Consider the following 11,520-nt stretch of genomic DNA (forward strand, 5'->3'; position numbering starts at 1 on the left):
AATTCCCTAATTATATCATGGGTATTTTGTGGCCACTGCACATTCGGGCCCCACGTTGGGCGCCAGTTAAATGAAAAAAAATAATATATATATATATATATATATATATATATATATTTAAAAAATATTTATTATGTAAAATGAATGGATGAATATGGGGAAGAAATGGCTTTAAATATTTTTGTTATTTACTCTTTCAGTACGAACTTTGTTGTAGAACCCTTTTTTTACGTGTGGTAATAAAAATTCGTTTAGACAGAATTAAGCACATTTAAAATTACGTGAACTTTAGCAACCTTCTCATGCTGATAAATTCAAACTAACTGATTAATAACATTTATGACTTTGAAAATTATTTAAATTAAATTTTTTACGTATTTCGGCCTTGGCACACATTTTCTAAATGCAGTGGGTTTTTAAATTTTTACTGATTTCTTTCCCGGCGTTAGCTATGGAACACAAGACTGTCTCTGTTAGCATAAAATGGTTAAATATTGCCAAGCCGACCTCAACGTTTAATCATCATTGACAAGACACATTTCACTATACGTTTAAGTTATTTGCTTTAGAAATTGTAAGAACCAACAGATTTACAACTTCAACGTTAATTATCCGCCTATGAATGCACAAATGTAAAACCAGTAATAAATTCAGTCAGCCTCAGGATCGCTGTAAAAGAAAAATATTTCGTAATTCACTGCTAATTTTACCTGCTCCCGATTTACGGGTTTGGTTAATTTTATAGCGGAACAATTTTTTAAATGTGCCGCCGCTGCAAACCGTTCGGTCGCGGCACAGCCCAGCGAACACCAACGATAATCGCTAAAAGTGCTGAAAATTCTTTAAAGAAATATTATAGATGACATGGGCAAGCTAATTTACATCAGTAATACACAATTTTGATAAATTATAATGTATTTAGACCACAACAATAATTAAAATTACACATCTTTATAATTTCTCCTCTAATGGCGGCTAAAGGCAGATACAGACAAAAGAAGTCTACTCATGCAAATAATGCTACGTCACAGGTTCCTCTCTCTCTCTCTCAGCTCTCGAGGAAGTCGACAAAGAATGCACTTTATGTAGTGCTATTTATACTATTGCTGATTATTAATATCTCTTTGTAATCTTACAACATTATTTTCCTCTGTGGCTATATTTTACATGTTTTCATCGCAGATATTTACATATTTCGTCATTACATTATGAGTATAGAAATATTACAATCATAAATACATCGAGAATATTATTTCAGAAAATATTACAATAATAACCAACGTCCTTTATACAAAATTAAATAATATTTTTTGTTAAACAATTACAGTACATACGAATTGCTTCATAGCGGCGTACATAGTACAATTAAACGTCATTTCAGTTTATTAACAGTGTGTGTGCTGCCAGGGAACGTAACAACATGTCAGAGGTGTCGCATATATTCTTTGTGCAACCATAAACCGACACGTACAGCTGGAATTCCCCTCCATAAAGAGAAGGTGTCCTCAACACACTTACGCACAGAGCACGCGACATCTCTCACAATGAGAGTCTAGCAGCTAAACTGCTACGTCTACGGGCCTAGTTTCTTAGGAACAGTTACAGCTACTACCGTACACAGCGTGCCTTTATACAAAGAAGACGAGACCATGAACTGCTAGGACGGACAGAAACATGTTGCAACAGCAATTATCCCATACGTCGAGAACATAACAGCAAGAATCGGAAAAATATCCTGGAAACATAACGTCGAGTGCCTCCAGCCAAGAAAGCCTTGTTGGGACCAGTCAGCGGTGACTTAGGACTCTGGAACCGCGAGTTTACCATGTCCATCCCTAAGCAGTATGGGAAAAATTGTGTGTGCCAGATGCGTCTCCTACTCACAAGACATGCATTACCACAGCATTAAGTAGTTGCAACAGTCCAACACCTTCCAAGTTTGTATTCTAGGAGAGGCTGCAGAAATCCGACTACACGATGAACTAATAAATAAAGACGATGGATTTCAATTAATCAGGCAGGTAGGTTAGAAAATTTGAAAGGGAAAACGGTAGAACGAAGTTAGGTATAATGAGAAGTAATGAAGTTCGGTGGCAGGAGGAGGAGGAAGTATGGTCAGTTGAATATAGAGTTATAAATACAAACTGAAATAGGGGTAATGCAGAAGCAGGTATAATAATGAAAAAGAAAATAGGAATGTAGCTAAGCTGCTACGTACAACATAGTAAATGCGTTACTGTAGTCAAAACAGACACAACCATCTTCCACCACAATATCGCAAGTTTATGTGTCAACTGGCATCACAGTTGATGGAGAAATTGAAAGGATTTGTGATGAGAAAAAAGAAACTATTCATTCAGGTAAGAAAGAGGAAAATCTGATCCAGGTAACAGACTGGAATTCAACGGTAAAAGGAAGAGAAGCAAAAGTGGTAGGAATATGTGGACTAGGAAAAAGAATGTAAGAGGATTTTGTGCAGCGAATGGATAGAAGTGTAACGTGTCGTTCCTTTCTGGCAGATGAAAGTGGGAGACATATTTAAATTTTGATAAAACATTGCAATACACGGATAAAGGTTTGTTGGAAGAAAAAAAAAAGTACTCCGTCTTCAGGCCACAAGTGGCCCATCGGGACCATCCGACTGCCGTGTCATTCTCAGATGAGGATGCGGATAGGAGGGGCGTGTGGTCAGCACACCGCTCTCCCGGTAGTTATGATGGTTTTCTATGACCGGAGCCGCTACTATTCCGTCGAGTAGTTCCTCAGTTGGCATCACGAGGCTGAGTGCACCCCGAAAAATAGCAACAGCACATGGCGGCCCGGATGGTCACCCATCCAAGTGCCGACCACGCCCGACAGCGCTTAACTTCGGTGATATCACGGGAACCGGTGTATCCACTGCGGCAAGACCGTTGCCTGTTGGAAGAAAAGACACACCACAAATGCGATGACACTATGTCGTTAATAATATGATACACGTCGAGATAGAATCAAATTTTCTACTGAATCGCTGTGATTGAAATACCTATACCATTGTGCATCATGGTCTTTTGATGAATCAGATCATTTTGGCTACTGAAAATCATTATTGTTTAAAGTCCCATTGACTATAAAAACACTACACTGACTTACACGTAGAAGGTGGTAATAAATATGAATTTGGACTTTGTAACAATAGATCTGCAGGCTCGGTTTGTGTAGAATACAATACGCTCAGATGTCGGTCATTCAGCCTTGTGCACAATTTCCTGACATATTTGCCTGAAATCTACGAGATCATTAAATAAAACTAATTTGGTGAGGGCAGTGATCTCTACAGGAACTTTATGAATAAAATGATTATTATTTGATAAATCAGATATGACACAGAGCTGAGACCACCTACCTCCTAATACATCGAGATCTGAAATGTATGTGGGCAGCCAGAAGAAGAAGTCTCAAAAAGGAAAGGAAGCAATACACAAGTTACTTATAATACCTTACACATACTGTCTGTGAGTTACAATTAACACCTATTCTTCTATCACTGATATTACATATATCTTTTGTGATATAAGACTTTCTTGGAAGTTGATTGTTTTTTCTAAGAGTAATAAAAAATAAAACATCTTTTTCTATGATATGCTTCAACAGGGAAGGACCATACAAACGGTAACGGTGTTATAAAACGCCTGTCAGTCAGACATCTCAGAAATGTGGGAGGTATTCTTCTATTCAGAACTCTGTAAACGGGTGTGTATCAACTGTTTGGCTGTAAGTACAGCGAGGTGTCACTGACGGAGTCACGTATCGTTCAGAACTGCCCTCTATGTGCTTTCGCCAGATCCCTCGATGGACTGCACCAGAATGGATCTTAAAAAAGAACTGAGTGGTAGGAAAATCTGGACATCGATTATTACTTTTTTTCATTTAACTGCTTGTTTGTAATTTCTTTATTTGTGATTATTAATGTACTTGTGAATATCTAAGAGCATAAAATGCTACATAAATAAAAACTACCGTGCTTTAATGAACTAAAAGAATGTAATGTAAAGTGTGTACAATTGACTTTCCAAAATGTTTTCAGTGAAAGGGAGAACAAAAATTAAGATCTATTGGATTAATCAAGGTGGAACAGTGTCACGTTGAAACCAAAGTTCGTGCGTGTGTTGCTCTTCCATCTACACTTACATGACCGCTCCGCAGTTCACAATTACGTACGTAGCAGAGGATTGATCGAACCATTTCTACTGTTTCACTCTAACAGCGCGCGGAAGGAACGAACACGAAAATCTTCTTCTGAGAGCTCTGATTTCTCTTATTTTATTACAGTGATAATTTCTTCCTATGTAATTGGGCACCAACAATACATTTTCGCATTTGGAGAAGAAAGATAGTGATTGAATTTTGGTGAAGTGATCATTCCGCAACAAAGAACGCCTTTATTTTAATGATCGTCACTCTATTTCGAGTATCATATCCGTGGCCCTCTGTCCAGTATTTCGAATAATACAAAACGTGCTGGCCTTCTCTGTACTTTTTCGATGTCTAATCCTGATACGGACCCCATAACGTGCAGCAGTGTTCCAGAACGGCTCGAACAAGCGCACCGTAGGTAGCTTATATAGTAGAGCTGTTGTAGTTTTTTAGTGTTCTGCCAGTAAAACGCAGCCTTTAGTTAGCTTTCCCCACAACATTAATACGTGATATTTCCAGTTTAAGTTATTCGTAATTCTAATACCTAAGTGTTTAGTTGATTTGATAGCTTCTAGGTTTCTCTGATTTATCGTGTGCAAAATTTAACGAATTCCTTTTAGTACTCATGCGGACGACCTCTGACTTTTCACTATTTACGGTCGATTGCCATTTTTCGCACCATACATATATCTTGTCTAAATCGTAGTATATATTGCAAAACCTTACTGCACATCGACGTCAGTGATGTTGTTGTTGTTGTTGTGGTCTTCAGTCCTCAGACTGGTTTGATGCAGCTCTCCATCAGTAAAGCTGCATGTCCTCGGGAAAAATTACGGCTGTAGTTACCCCTTGCTTTCAGCCGTTCGCAGTACCAGCACAGCAAGGCCGTTTTGGTTAATGTTACAAGGCCAGATCAGTCAATCATCCAGACTGTTGCCCCTGCAACTACTGAAAAGGCTGCTGCCCCTCTTCAGGAACCACATGTTTGTCTGACAGATACCCCTCCGTTGTGGTTGCACCTACGGTACGGCCATCTGTATCGCTGAGGCACGCAAGCCCCCCCACCAACGGCAAGGTCCATGGTTCATGAGGGGGACGTCAGTGATATGGGCATGTAATTTAGTGTTTTACTCCTATTCCCTGTCTTGATTATTGCTGTGACCTGTGCAGCTTTCCAATATTTCGGTACGGACCTTTCGCCAAACGAGTGATAATATACGACCTCTAAGTGTAGAGCTATTGTATCAGCATAGTGTGAAAGGAAGCTCTTTGGTATGCTGCCTGGACTGGAAGGCTTGCCTTTATGAAGTCTTTTAAGCTACTTCACTATATCGAGTAAGTGTGAAGTGCCTCATGTTGTCAGATGACTAAATTCTTATTCTGGAATACTTAATGTGTCCTCTTTGGTGAAGGAATTTTGGGAAACTGTGTTTAGTAACTTCACTTCAATGTCACTGTCACATTCCGCTGGCGTTCTTTACAAGTGACCAGACTTTGTATTTTCTGCGCTGTGTAAGCCATTAAAAACATCTCGCATTGAAGTCCCCGCTAAGTTTCTAGCTTCAGTAAAATCTCAGAGATTTTGTGTGCTTCGCACGCTTTTCTCGTTGCTTCTGCAACAGTGTGCTGACTTTTTTTTGTTTATCAGTACGATATTTTAATAATTTATTCGGTATGAATCTCTCACATGTCACCGCTAGTATTTCTTTGAAATGAAACTACATTTGGTGTATAGTTACCTACTTAGTTTGGAAGGGGTGGAGGCTGCCTCTTAGGAAGGCGTCAAGCGAACTTTTACCCGCTTATTTAAATAGATAGTTTTACTATCTTCGTTCTTAGATCCATTACTACAACACGAATTCCTCCGTTATCAAGTTCGGTTTCCAAGCGAGCGCACAAGAACTGATACCACTTCACGGCCACATAATCTCCTTCCAAAACCGGCAACCGTGGCGTTCCTGTTATCTATTACGTAACTGTCTTAGTGAAACGAGTTCCAATGAACTACTTGAAGGAAAGTTTCGGAGTATCGACAAGTGGCACAGGCACTAACGGATGCCCCTCACCGTTTTCTGCGATAAACTAACGAAGGCTCTCTGCCCTGGCTGCGTGGACGCCTCGGGAGACGGCGGGACACCGCCTCAGGCCAGGAGCCTCCGCTGTGTGGGTGGCGGCAGAAGACGACCGCGGGCTCGGCACTGCCTGTGCCGTCTCCCACGTCTTATCACAAAGCCATCCTACAAGTTTACTGTTACTCTGATGCTGTCTACGGCTGCTGTATGTCGGGACAATGTAAACTTATTAGCTGACAGGGTTTCAGGATGAGGTCTGTTTCTGTAAAATCCTTTAAGGCTTACACAAGAATGAGAGAAGCCACCGACGAACATTTAGATACAAGGCACTTGTTTTTGCAGAGCCACCTCTACCAAACACAGGCTGACATTCGTCTTCACATTATTACAGCTTTTCCGCCACATACTCCCTTGAGATAATTTGCACTTTCCGTTCACAAAGACTTCACTCCTTCGACAGTAGCCATAAAAAACAGTACATTTAGTTTCAATGGACACGCCACCGGATAATGGTGACACTTATTACGAGGCTTCTTTACGAAGAAGACGTCATACTCTCTCCTTCTGACATGAACCGATAGCGTGTCCCTATGATAAGAAATGATGGTCCAAAAAATGATTGAAATGGCTCTGAGCACTATGGGACTTAACATCTGAGGTCATCAGTCCCCTAGAACTTAGAACTACTTAAAACTAACTACCTAAGGACATCACACACATCCATGCCCGAGGCAGGATTCGAACCTGGCACCGTAGCTGTCGCGCGGTTCCAGACTGAAGCGCCTAGAACCGCTCGGCCACACTGGCCGGCAGATAAGAGATGATGTTACGTCAACATCCATGAAAAAAAATGGTTCAAATGGCTCTGAGCACTATGGGACAACATCTATGGTCATCAGTCCCCTAGAACCTAGAACTACTTAAATCTAACTAACCTAAGGACATCACACAACACCCAGTCACATCCACGAAAAGAAGTGAACTTGTCAATCAACATAGCACGACAGAGCCACACCTTGAACTGTGTCCGTTTGATATATGAACAGTAGCAGCTATATACGTCGGGTTTTCGAGCGACACGTGAGCATATCAGGCAATTTGTCTTAAAATACGTATTAGGGTCGTAAAGTGTCCATCCAGAGGTCTATAAGTGAGCTTAAAAATTGGATTTTAAGCTGGTTGTACCGAACGCTATAAATATACTAATCTTATTAATCCCACGAGGCGGAACGTCTTGGCTACAGTTCTGCCACTACTTGGCGTTCCTACACTGACGGAAAAAATCAAACACCAAGAAGAAGGTGTGCGACATCAACTACCGCTGGTAGGCGTCTTTGTACATTTGAAAGATGAGCTTTGTTCAAATTTCGCACCGGTCGCATAAGAGTGGCGCTAGTGGCTCCACGATTAGTATGCAAATAAGGTTTGTTTCAAATACAGTCTCTAGCGGTCGTGTGAAGTTACCTCTGAGACTGGACGTGGTGCTTTGACGTTATAGTCAACAATGCCTTTAAGGCGACAAAGATACCCTTATCAACACTTCGCTGAGTGTGAACGTGGTAGTGTAAGAGGGCTAGGAGAAGCTGGACTTTCTCTCTGATATATTACAGGAAGACCTGGCAGGAATGTAGCCACCATATATGATTGCTGGCAGCGGTGGTCACGAGAATGTACAGTCGCGAGATGAATGGTCTCCGAACGGCCGCGTGGCATTACCGAGATGGAGGACCATCGTGTTCTCTCTATGGCTCTGGCGCATCAGACTGCACCTGCAGCAGCAATTTGAACAGCAGTTGGCACCACAATGACACAGAAAACTGTTACAGATCGATTACTTCGCGTACAGCTCCGAGCCAGATTCCCTGTACTGCGCGTTCTACTGCCCCAAACCACCACCATCTACGACTTCAGTGTTGTTAAGAGAGGGCTCATTCTAGCGCAGGGTGGAGGTTTGTTGTGTTTTCTGATGAAATCTGGTTCTTCTTTCCTGCCATCGATGACTGTGCGTTGGTTAGAACGATGGTAGCTGAGGATCTGCAACCAACCCGTCTGCGTGATAGTCACACTGTGTAAGTAGCCTGTTTATGTGTTTGTATGTTGGCAGCGCTATGCAGCGCCATAGACTGCATTAATATCACTGACAGCGCTGTGCGCCCTCTCTAAGAGACTCTGTGACTGGTCGGACTCGTAGTTAATAGCCAGCAATGATGGCAGCTGGAAGTGAATATCCAGCAGTGATGGCAGTTGGAAGTGAATAGTCAGCAGTGATGGAGGTTAGAGGTTAATAATTTGCAGTGTTGAAGGTTTGCAGTATTAGTGGGAGTGGACAATCTGGACGTGTGTCCGTCATGGAGTTTTAATGAGGGTAATGGAATTATTGACGATTATATAATTTTTCGAACTGATTGTCACATGATTAAGGTAAAATCTGCTGAATACATTGTTTGCTCTGCAACAAAATCTTTCCTTTGTTAACCACATGCCTATTAATGGTTAGAGTCTTCAGTAGCTAGATTCTTTTATTTAGCTGGCTGTGTTGGTGCTTGCTGTATCGCTGTAGTTCGTGTCATGAAAATTTTCTGTGAGGTAAATGACTTTACAAAATGTATGGGTTATTGTTAGGATTTCTTCTCATTCAGGGCCATTCTTCTGAGCTAATTTTAAAGCAGTCAGATCGCGCTATCCTTGAATATTGCGGGTAATTAATGGATAGGATGTGTTTGGCAGCGAAAAATTCTGTAGGTCATAAATGAAATGATAAAAAAATAGCAAAGTGACACTTGCATTTAATTTCACTCAGCAGTTTCAGAATTAAATAACGTAGAAGTTTCACCTTCTTAGTTATTGCAGTATATATAAAATTAAGAAGTTTCACCTGTCGACCCTTAACCGAGGATACCTCACTGGAATCTTCTGATTTACGTGCAGTTTGAACAATTAGTGCATGATTAGAAATTAGTTATTGTTTACTGCTAGTGCGTAGTTGTGCATAGAGAACTTCTTTTGTAGTTGCAGTTTCTTATTGCTGTACTGCATTCTAGCGAGCAAAGCAGTTGTGGAATGCATGTGGATTTGCACCAAGTATCTCGCAGTCGCTTCTACAATTAATTAGATATTTATTATTTTCAGTGCTATTTAGTATGTTTTCCTATTTTAGCTTTTCAAGTATTATCTGTGTGGTATCACGTGGTACAGTTTGACGATCATGGAGTGTGAGAAGCTTAATACTACGCTGCAAAGCAAATTGAGATATGACAGTGCCGACGAGCGTAGCGTGTTAGCACCACCTTGTAATGAATTGACAAATGGCCAAAATAATAATTTGGTAATTGTGCATAAGGACATGGACCAGGTAGTAAGTAACGCTGTAGACAGTGAAACAATCAGTGAACAGGGAAGTATTGTCGATCGATCGTCGGTTACAGTTCACCTCAGGGATGCGAGATAACAAATCTCGCAGATTCCATAGATGCAGGTTTTGCGTCATCACCCTTTTCTCAGTCAAGTCAAAATACGAATATTACCGGTGCAAATGCCGGTACACATGCATTGATGAAAAGCACAAAGGAACATGTTTCAGTCACTGATGCATTGTTATTGCAATTAATTCAAATAATGGATCAAAATCAGGAACAAACACAGCAACAAATGAAACTCTGCCTAGTAAATCAGAAACAAACACAGCAACAGCTTCTAAAGCTAAACACAATGGAACAAAATCTTCAGAAGTTACAGTGGAACCAAATCAGGATCGAACACAGCAACAACTTCAAAGGTTAGACACAATGGAACAAAATCTTCAAGTTACAGTGGAACCAAATCAGGATCGAACACAGCAACAACTTCAAAGGTTAGACACAACGCTTGAACACAGATGTGAAGATTTAAATGCTGAGCTGCTTAAAATCGAATCGAAATGTCAAAAAATTTGTAAAGATGTAAAAACACAAATTTGTGGGCATTTTCAGCCTATTTTTTCGCGACATGAAAATGCATTACAGAATCATGAAGCAGCCATAAAAGAACTGCAGCTCACTGTGCACGAAAATCACGACCCCTTGCAGGCTATCTATCTATCTATTTACCGATACTGTCGTCCAACTTGTAAAAGATCAGGAAAACTTAGAGGACACAGTAGATACGATTATGGCACAAATGGACACTCTCAAACTTGGTTCAGAAAAACACACGGAGGAAATCAGCACATTGTAGGAAAAAGTAGCCGAATTTTCGGAACAGTTAACAAATTTAGCTACGAAGGTAGATGATGATTTGAATGATTTAAGACCGGTAGCCTTCACTGACACACAGGAGTATAAGGAAATTATGAAATTCAAACAAAATCAGAATCAAATAAATATGCAACACAAAAGAGAAATGCGGGAAGTACAAGATCAGCTGACACGTGTAATACAAGAACTACATATTTCAGAGGATACTCGCCCTCCGAAACGGGATGAGGGATTTAGAAACACGGAAGAGTCACAAAGTAATAACACTGCGTATTTCGGAGATTATGAAAGCAATCGGCAGGGTGCACCGAATCTTGACATGGAACCGCCGACACGACGTAACAATGACCAATTTGCGACTCGCCGAAACGATGATTTTTGACTACAAACTCTTCATCACTACTCGTAAATTTAAAACATCAAAGAATTCCAGTAATGAGATACATCCACAAGCTTGGCTTCATCAATTTTCTCCTTGTTCTCCTTGTAATTGCTCGTTAGAGCACAGATTAGAATTTATATGTGGCTGTCTAGGAAATAAACCAGCTGTAAGAATGCGATCGGTTATTCGCGACTGTCACAATGAAGGAGATTTTTATCGTGCCTTCCTTTCTGCATATTGGTCTCAAGCTACTCAAGATAGAGCAAAACACAGCATTGTAATGATGAAACATTTCGAACTGTCTGAATTTTCCAGCCCTGTATAACATTTTGAAGATATGTTGTACAAGAATCAGTATTTGTCAATCCCGTACAGCCCCCCGAAACTTATCCGCTTTTCCTTAATTAAGTTGCCTGAACATTTAAGACATATTATTTTGGCTGGACGTTGTAAGGATGATATCAAGGCCTTTTATGGACTGTTACAAGAATCTTAAATGGCACAGATAGTCGCTTGGTGGGAAAACAGGAAAACAAGAACAATTACAGGTCATATCCATCACAATTTCGCGAGGTCATAAACTGCAACTGGACACGACAAGGCTACTCTTATAACGCAAATCGTGATCAAAACAGACACTATTCGCATGACAACCATT

General features: G+C 40.5%; 1 pseudogene; it reads right to left on the reverse strand.

Annotated features, from left to right (window-relative positions):
- Window positions 1–2,799: 2,799 nt before the first annotated feature.
- Window positions 2,800–2,917, reverse strand: LOC126413557 (5S ribosomal RNA; annotated as a pseudogene).
- Between the last annotated feature and the right edge of the window lie 8,603 nt (window positions 2,918–11,520).

This window comes from Schistocerca serialis, chromosome 7, assembly GCF_023864345.2.
Source record: "Schistocerca serialis cubense isolate TAMUIC-IGC-003099 chromosome 7, iqSchSeri2.2, whole genome shotgun sequence".
NCBI classification, from domain to species: domain Eukaryota; kingdom Metazoa; phylum Arthropoda; class Insecta; order Orthoptera; family Acrididae; genus Schistocerca; species Schistocerca serialis.